Source organism: Chiloscyllium punctatum, chromosome 2 (genome assembly GCF_047496795.1).
Source record: "Chiloscyllium punctatum isolate Juve2018m chromosome 2, sChiPun1.3, whole genome shotgun sequence".
In the NCBI taxonomy this organism is placed as follows: domain Eukaryota; kingdom Metazoa; phylum Chordata; class Chondrichthyes; order Orectolobiformes; family Hemiscylliidae; genus Chiloscyllium; species Chiloscyllium punctatum.
The window spans coordinates 1,972,923-1,982,031 of NC_092740.1; the positions used below are offsets into that span (position 1 = coordinate 1,972,923).

The 9,109-nt window shown below is 45.1% G+C and overlaps 1 pseudogene; it reads left to right on the top strand.

Moving 5' to 3' along the window:
- The first annotated feature begins 8,171 nt into the window (after positions 1-8,171).
- LOC140453535 (U2 spliceosomal RNA) lies at positions 8,172-8,340 on the top strand (annotated as a pseudogene).
- The last annotated feature ends 769 nt before the right edge of the window (positions 8,341-9,109 follow it).

Below are 9,109 nucleotides of genomic sequence, written 5' to 3' on the forward strand. Positions count from 1 at the left end.
TCCCCTGTGGTCATTCCCCTCAACAATAAGTATACCGCTTTGGATACTGTTGGGGGGGACGGCCTAGCAGGGGTAAGCTGCAGTGACCGGGTCTCTGGCACGAGGTCTGGCTCCGAGGCTCAGAAGGGAAAGGAGGAGAGCGCTAGTTATAGGAGACTGTATAGTTAGAGGGACAGACAGGCAGTTCTGTGGACATGGGCGAGACTCTCGGATGGTTTGTTGCCTCCCGGGTGCCAGGGTCCGAGACGTCTTGGATGATGTCTTCAGAATCATTAAGGGGGAGGGTGTGCACCCAGAAATTGTGGTGCACGTTGGCACCAATGACATAGGTAGGAAGAGGGGTGGGGAGGTCATTCAAGAGCTCAGGGAGTTAGGCTGGAAGCTAAAAGCTAGGACGGACAGAGTCGTCATCTCTGGGTTGTTGCCGGTGCCATGTGACAGTGAGGCAAGGAAAAGGGAGAGAGTGCAGTTGAACATGTGGCTACAAGGATGGTGTAGGAGGGAGGGCTTCAGGTATTTGGACAATTGGACTGCATTCTGGGGAAGGTGGGACCTGTACAAGCAGGACGGGTTGCACCTGAACCAGAAGGGCACCAATATCCTGGGAGGTAGGTTTGCTAGCACTCTTCGGGGGGGGTTGAAACTAATTTAGCAGGGGAATGGGATCTGGACTTGTAGTCCAGCAAGTAGGCTAGCTGTTTTTCAGGATGTCCAAGAATGTAGGGAGGCTGTGGAGAAGGTAGCACTGACAGGGAATACTTGCGGACACAGAGATGGGTTCAAGTGTATATACTTCAACGCAAGGAGTATCAGAAATAAGGTGGGTGAACTTAAGGCGTGGATCGGTACCTGGGACTACGATGTTGTGGCCATCACGGAAACGTGGATAGAAGAGAGATAGGAATGGGTGTTGGAGGTTCCTGGTAACAGATGTTTCAGTAAGATTAGGGAGGGTGGTAAAAAAGGAGGGGGGGTGGCGTTGCTAATTAGAAATGGTATAATGGCTGCAGAAAGGCAGTTCGAGGGGGATCTGCCTTTGGAGGTAGTATGGGCTGAAGTCAGAAATAGGAAAGGAGCAGTCACCTTGTTGGGTGTTTACTATAGGCCCCCCAATAACAGCAGAGATGTGGAGAAACAGATTGGGAAACAGATTTTGGAAAGGTGCAGAAGCCACAGGGTAGTAGTCATGGGCGATTTCAACTTCCCAAATATTGATTAGAAGCTCTTTAGATCAAGTAGATTGGATGGGGCGGTTTTTGTGCAGTGTGTCCAGGAAGCTTTTCTAACTCAGTGTGTAGATTGCCCAACCAGAGGGGAGGCCATATTGGATTTGGTACTTGGTAACGAACCGGGACAAGTGATGGGCTTGTTAGTGGGTGAACATTTTGGTGATGGTGACCACAATTCTGTGACTTTCACCTTAGTTATGGAGAGAGATAGGTGCGTGCTACAGGGTAGGTTTTATAATTGGGGGAAGGGTAAATACGATGCTGTAAGACAGGATCTGAGGAACATAGCTGTCAGGGAAGGATGTTGTGGAATGTGAAACTTTTTCAAGGAACAGATACAACGTGTCCTTGATATGTATGTACCTGTCAGGCAGGAAAGAGATGGTCGTGTGAGGGAACCTTGGTTGACGAAGGAGGTTGAATGTCTTGGAAAGAGGAAGAAGGAAGCTTACATAAGGTTGAGGAAACAGGGTTCAGACAGAGCGTTGGAGGGATACAGGGTAGCCAGAAGGGAGCTGAAGAAAGGGATTAGGAGAGCTAAGAGAGGGCATGAAATATCTTTGGCGGGTAGGATCAAGGATAACCCCAAGGCATTTTATGCATATGTGAGAAGCATGAGAATGACGAGAACGAGGGTAGGTCCAATCAAGGACAGTAGTGGGAGACTGTGTATTGAGTTGGAAGAGATAGGAGAGGTCTTGAATGAGTACTTTTCTTCAGTATTTACAAATGAGAGGGACCATATTGTTGAAGAGGAGAGTGTGAAACGGACTGGTAAGCTAGAAGAGATACTTGTTAGAAAGAAAGATGTGTTGGGCATTTTGAACAACTTGAGGATAGACACGTTCCCTGGGCCTGACGGGTTAGGATTATGTGGGAAGCAAGAGAGGAAATTGCAGAGCCGTTGGCAATGATCTTTTCGTCTTCACTGTCAACGGGGGTGGTACCAGGGGACTGGAGAGTGGAGAATGTTGTGCCCCTGTTCAAAAAAGGGAATAGGGATAACCCCGGGAATTACAGGCCAGTTAGTCTTAATTCGGTGGTAGGCAAAGTAATGGAAAAGGTACTGAGGGATAGGATTTATGAGTATCTGGAAAGACACTGCTTGATTAGGGACAGCCAGCATGGATTTGTGAGGGGTAGGTCTTGCCTTACAAGTCTTATTGAATTCTTTGAGGAGGTGACCAAGCATGTGGATAAGGGTAGAGCAGTGGATGTAGTGTACATGGATTTTAGTAAGGCATTTGATAAGGTTCCCCATGGTAGGCTTATGCAGAAAGTCAGGAGGCATGGGATAGTTGGAAATTTGGCCAGTTGGATAGAAAACTGGCTAACCAGTCGAAGTCAGAGAGTGGTGGTAGATGGTAAATATTCAGCCTGGAGCCCAGTTACAAGTGGAGTTCCGCAGGGATAAGTTCTGGGTCCTCTGCTGTTTGCAATTTTTATTAATGACTTGGAAGAGGGAATCGAAGGGTGGGTCAGTAAATTTGCAGATGATACGAAGATTGGTGGAGTTATGGATAGTGAGAAGGGCTGTTGTCGGCTGCAAAGGGATTTAGATATGATGCAGAGCTGGGCTGAGGAGTGGCAGATGGAGTTCAACCCTGCCAAGTGTGAGGTTGTCCATTTTGGAAGGACAAATAAGAATGCGGAATACAGGGTTAACGGTAGGACAAATGTTCGGCACAACATCGTGGGCCAAAGGGCCTGTTCTGCGCTGTATTATTCTATGTTCTATGTTCTAAATACATCTTTGTTAATAAACACAGCAAAAAGTGAAATGTTAAAAATGAAAATCATCAGCAGTTCCATTTTCTTGCGAGGAAAACTGGCCAAGTTATCCATGAAAGGTTTAAACGTTAAATACAAATATGGCATTGTCAGGAAACCCTTAATAGGTAAATGTATGGCAGGTGAATAATTCATGATAGTGTAAAAAAGGAGATTACTTTTCCACTAGTTGGTATGTCAGTTACTAGGGTGATAATTTCAAAGTTTTCAGCAAGAAAGCTAGGAGAGTGATGAAGAGTAACTCATTTAGTCAGTTAGTTGTTGAGATTTGGAATGCACTGCTTGGGAGAGTGGTGGAGGTGACTTTCATAGAAGGTTTCATTAGCAGAGGGATTGAATTCAAGAGTCGTGAGGTGATGTTGCAGCTGTACAGGACTTTGGTTAGGCCACATTTGGAGTACTGTGTGCAGTTCTGGTCGCCTCACTTTAGGAAAGATGTGGAAGCTTTGGAGAGGGTGCAGAGAAGATTTACCAGGATGTTGCCTGGAATGGAGAGTAGGTCGTACGAGGATAGGTTGAGAGTTCTCGGCCTTTTCTCGTTGGAACGGCGAAGGATGAGGGGTGACTTGATAGAGGTTTATAAGATGATCAGAGGAATAGATAGAGTAGACAGTCAGAAACTTTTTCCCCGGGTACAACAGAGTGTTACAAGGGGACATAAATTTAAGGTGAAGGGTGGAAGGTATAGGGGAGATGTCAGGGGTGGGTTCTTTACCCAGAGAGTGGTGGGGGCATGGAATGCGCTGCCCGAGGGAGTGGTAGAGTCAGATTCATTGGCGACCTTTAAGCGGCATTTGGATAGGTACATGGATGGGTGCTTAATCTAGGATAGAAGTTCGGCACAACATCGTGGGCCGAAGGGCCTGTTCTGTGCTGTATTGTTCTATGTTCTATGTTCTATGTTTCAAAAAAGAGTGGGTATATATTTAAAAGGGTTGAAATTAGACGGCTGGAGAATGGGACTAGCTGTGTAGCTTTTTTTGGAATCCAGTACAGATATGATGGGCCAAATTCCTTCATTCTGTACTGCAATTTCCATGGTTCTACAAAGTATAACGTGGATAAATCCAAGGTGGGTTATCATCTGAATGGCTGTGAATTGTGAGGGATGATGTGTAATGAAATCTGAGTCTTCTCATACACCAGTCACCAAAGGTAAGCGTGAGGGTGCAGCAGGCAGTAAAGAAGGCAGATGGTATATTGGCCCTCAAAGCGAGAGGATTCGAGTACAGGAGCAGGGGTGCCTTGCTGCAATTATACAATTACACCTAGAAAGCATAGAATCATATGGTATAGAAGAGGACCTGCAGCCCACTAAGTCTATACCCACCAAAAATACTCTAAATCGACATTAGTTTCACTTTCTGGCACTTGGTCTGCAATGTTATGATACTTCAAGTCCTCATCCATCTACATAGAACATAGAACATTACAGTGCAGTACAGGCCCTTCGGCCCTCGATGTTGCACCGAGCTGTGAAAATTATCTGCTGCCCATCTAACCTACACCATTCCATTATTATCCATATGTATATCCAATGCCCATTCAAATGCCGTTAACATTTGTGAGTCTACAACTGTTGCTGGCAGGCCATTCCACACCCCTACTACTCTGAGTAAAGAAACTACCCCTGATCTCTCTCTTAAATCTATCACCCCTCAATTTAAAGCTATGTCCCCTTGTGTTAACCTTCACCATCTGAGGAAAAAGGCTCTCACTGTCCACCCTATCTAACCCTCTGATTATCTTATATGTCTCAATTAAGTCACTTCTCAACCTCCTTCTCTCCAGCCTCAGTTGCCTCAGCCTTTCTCATAAGACCTTCCTTCCATAACACAAAACATCCTAGCAAATTTCCTCTAAATCCTTTCCAAAGCTTCCACATCCTTCTTATAATGCGGTGACCAGAACTGTACACAATGCTCCAGATGCGGCCTTACCAGTGTCTTATACAGCTGAAGCATGACCTCGTGGCTCCAAAACTCAATCCCCTACCAATAAACACCAATGCACCATATGCCTTTTTAACAACCCTATCAACCTGGGTGGCAACTTTCAGGGATTTATGCACCAGGACACTGAGATATCTCTGTTCATTCACACTGCCAAGAATTTTACCATTAGCCCAGTACTCTGCATTCCTGTTACTTCTTCTGAAGTGAACTACCTCACACTTTTCCACTTCTCAGCCCAGCTCTGCATCTTATCTATGTCCCTCTGTAACCTGCAACACCCTTTGGCACTATCCACAATTCTGCTTACCTTAGTGTCATCTGCAAATTTACTAACCCATCCTTCTATGCCCACATCCAGATCATTTATAAAAATGACAAACAGCAGTGGTCCCAAAACAGATCCTTGTGGCACACCACTGGTAATTGAGCTCCAGGACGAACATTTCCTATCAGCCACCACCCTCTGACTTCTTTCAGCTCGCCAATTTCTGATCCAAACTGTTAAAGCCCCTTCAATCCTGAAACTCCTTATGTTGTGCAATAGCCTACCGTGTGGATCCTTATCAAACGTCTTACTAAAGTCCAAATACACCACATCAACGGCTTTACCCTCATCCACCTGTTTTTTTCACCTTCTCAAAGAACTCAATAAGGTTAGTGAGGCATGACCTACCCTTCACAAAACCTCCAATCAAATTATTCCTTTCCAGATGATTATAAATCCTACTTCTTCCAACCTTTTCCAACACCTTATCCACAACTGAAGTCAGGCTCTCTGACCTATAAATACCAGGGTCTGTGTGGAATAACTGAACTATCCTGAGGAGCCTCAGGAACAACCAATCCTGGTGAGGATTTTGAACAGGCCGCCTCTGCTCATAAGGTCCAAGGCCTTCATGAGGTCAATGAAGGCAACGTAGAGTGGTTGTCTTTGCTCTGTGTATTTCTCATTGTAGCTGTCTATTGTGGAGTGTTCTGACCTGAAACCACACTGAGACTCTGGATATCCCCTTTTGGTGATTTTCTGCAGTCTGTTCAGGACCATGGGGTGAATACCTTCCCAACGATGCTCAGCAAAGAGATTCCCCTGTAGTTGTTACAGTCGCTTCTATCCCTTTTATTCTTATATAAGGTGACAATGTTACAGTCTCTCATGTCATACAGCAGTGCTCCCTGTTTCCAGCACTGGCGCAGTAGTTCATGTAGGTGGTTTAACAGGACACCTTTTGCACACTTGATGGCCTCTGATGGAAAGACATCCAATTCTGAACCACCAGACATACATTGCTGCTTTTATATTCAAGTCCTCTCAAAATAAATGCTACTGTTGCAATTGCTTTCCTAACTACTGATTCAACCTGCAGGTTTACCATGAGAGAATCCTTGACTTGAACCTCCAAGTCACTTTGCACTTCAGACTTCTGAATTTTCTCCCCATTCAGAAAATAGACCATGCCTCTGTTTTTCATACCAAAGTGTATGACCTCATATTTTCCCACATTGTACTCCATCTGCCACTTTTTTGTCCACTTTCCTAGCCTGTCCAAATTCTTCCGCAGCCTCCCTGCCTCCTCAATGCTACCTGCCCCTCTATCTATCTTTGTATTATCTGCAAACTTAGCCAGAATGCCCTTAGTTCCTTCATCTCGATCGTTAATGTATAAAGTGATAAGTTGTGGTCCCAACACTGAGCCTTGCAGAACATCACTTTCACTGGCTGCCATCCTGAGAAGGACCGTTTTCTTCCAGTCTCTGCTTTCTGCCCGGCAGCCAAGCTTCTATCCATGCTAGCACCTTGCCCCTAACACCATGAGCCCTAACCTTACTCAGTAGCCTCCTGTACGGCACCTTATCTTGAAGTTCAGGTAGATAACATCCATTGGCTCTCCTTTGTCTAACCTGCTCATTGCCTCCTCAAAGAATTCTCAAAGAGTTGTCAGGCATGACCACCTGTTGATGAAACTGTGCTGACTCTGTCCTATTTTATCATACACTTCCTTCACAATGGATTCCAAAATCTTATCCACAACTGAGGTTAGGCTAATTGGTCTGTAATCTTCCACCTTTTGCCTTATTTTCCTTTTTTTTAACAGGGGTGTCATGTTAGCAATTTTCCAGTCTCCTGGGACCCTGCCTGATTCTAGCGATTCCTGAAAGATCATCACTAAAGCCTGCAACATCTCTTCATCACCATCACCTGCTGGCAGATTTACAAGGATGTTGCCAGGGTTGGAGAATTTGAGTTATAGGGAGAGGCTGAACAGGCTGGGGCTGTTTTCCCTGGAGTGTCGGAGGCTGAGGGGTGACTTTATAGAGGTTTACAAAATTATGAGGGGCATGGATAGGGTAAGTAGGCAAAGTCTTTACCCTGGGGTCGGGGAGTCCAGAACAAGAGGGCATAGGTTTAGGGTGAGAGGGGAAAGATATAAAAGAGACCTAAGGGACAACTTTTTCACGCAGAGGGTGGTACGTGTATGGAATGGGCTGCCAGAGGATGTGGTGAAGGCTGGTACAATTGCAACACTTAAGAGGCATTTGGATGGGTATATGAATAGGAAGGGTTTGGAGGGATATGGGCCGGGTGCTGGCAGGTGGGACTAGATTGGTTGGGATATCTGGTCGGCATGGGCGGTTGGACCAAAGGGTCTGTTTCCATGCTGTACATCTCTATGACTCTACTTAAAGATTAAATATTAGGGTAAGCTAGCCAGTAATATAGCGGAAGACTGTAAGAGTTTCTTTAGATATATAAATGGCAAAAGAGAGGCAAAAGTGGACATTGGGCTGCTGGAAAATGAAACTAGAGAGCACCACACGCTTGACTCTGATCTCCAGCATATGCAGTCCTCACTTTCACCAAGTTACCCTGAAACCCAAGTGCTTTAACTTCTTTATCAGTTTCCCATGAATGACCTTGTTGATTTCCATGCAATTGCAGACACATTGTTATCTCCATGTACATTAGCACGGTCTTCTGCAAGGTTTCACATGGTAGACTGATTAATCGGGTTAGATCACATGGAATTGAGGGAGAGCGAGCCAGTTTGATACAAAATTGTCTCAACAGTAAGAGAACGAGAATGGTGGTAGAGAGTTGTTCCAACTGGAGGCCTGTGACCTCCTTTTCTCTGCAAAGAGTGCTCAGAACAAAGTTTAGAATCTTTGTATATACTTTTGGTGATTTTATGAATAAAGTATATTTTTGAGACAAAGAAAACCTGTTCTTATCGGTTTAATATCTGTTACGTCCCTTATGAGGGGACCATAAATTAAATGGATATTTGGATCAGGGAAATGGAATGGGGGCTTGCTCTGTTGACTATCCCGAATCAGTCCTTGCCTTTCCAAATACATGTATATCCTGTCCCTCAGGATTCCCTCCAACAACTTGCCCACCGCCGAGGTCAGGCTCACTGGTCTATAGTTCCCTGCCTTGTCTTTATTGCCCTTCTTAAACAGTGGCACCACGTTTGCCAACCTCCAGTCTTCCGGCACCTCACCTGCAACTACCGATGATATGAATATCTCAGCAAGAGGCCCAGCAATCACTTCTCTAGCTTCCCACAGAGTTCTCGGGTACACCTGATCAGGTCCTGGGGATTTATCCACTTTTAACCATTTCAAGACATCCAGCACTTTCTCCTCTGTAATCTGGACATTTTGCAAGATGTCACCAAGTAATAAGACTCCAGTCACACAATCAGCCTGCTATCATAACTCACTGTTTCCTGTCACTCAGCCAATTTTGGATCTAACTTGCCAAGTTATCCTGAACCAAGAGTGTGGTGCTGGAAAAACACAACAAGTCAGGCAGCATTGAGGAGCTGAAAATCGGCCTTTCGGGCCTCTGAGAATGGGACCTCTCTCTCTTTCTTGTTGGGGCCATTCTCCTGGGATCTCAGTTTCTTCTGTTCAGGTAAAAACCTCCTGCTGTGTTTGCAGAAAGATTCTAAACAGGTACTGCCGGAATTTGGAAAGGGATGCAATAATGATCTCACAATTATTCATTAATTATTAACACCATACTAATATTCCTTCCTTTCTAACTTGTCCATGAACCTGGAGTTTTAAGCCCAAATAAACTGTTACATCACCTTAACAACGGGTCTGAGACTTTATTATCAACCACGACAC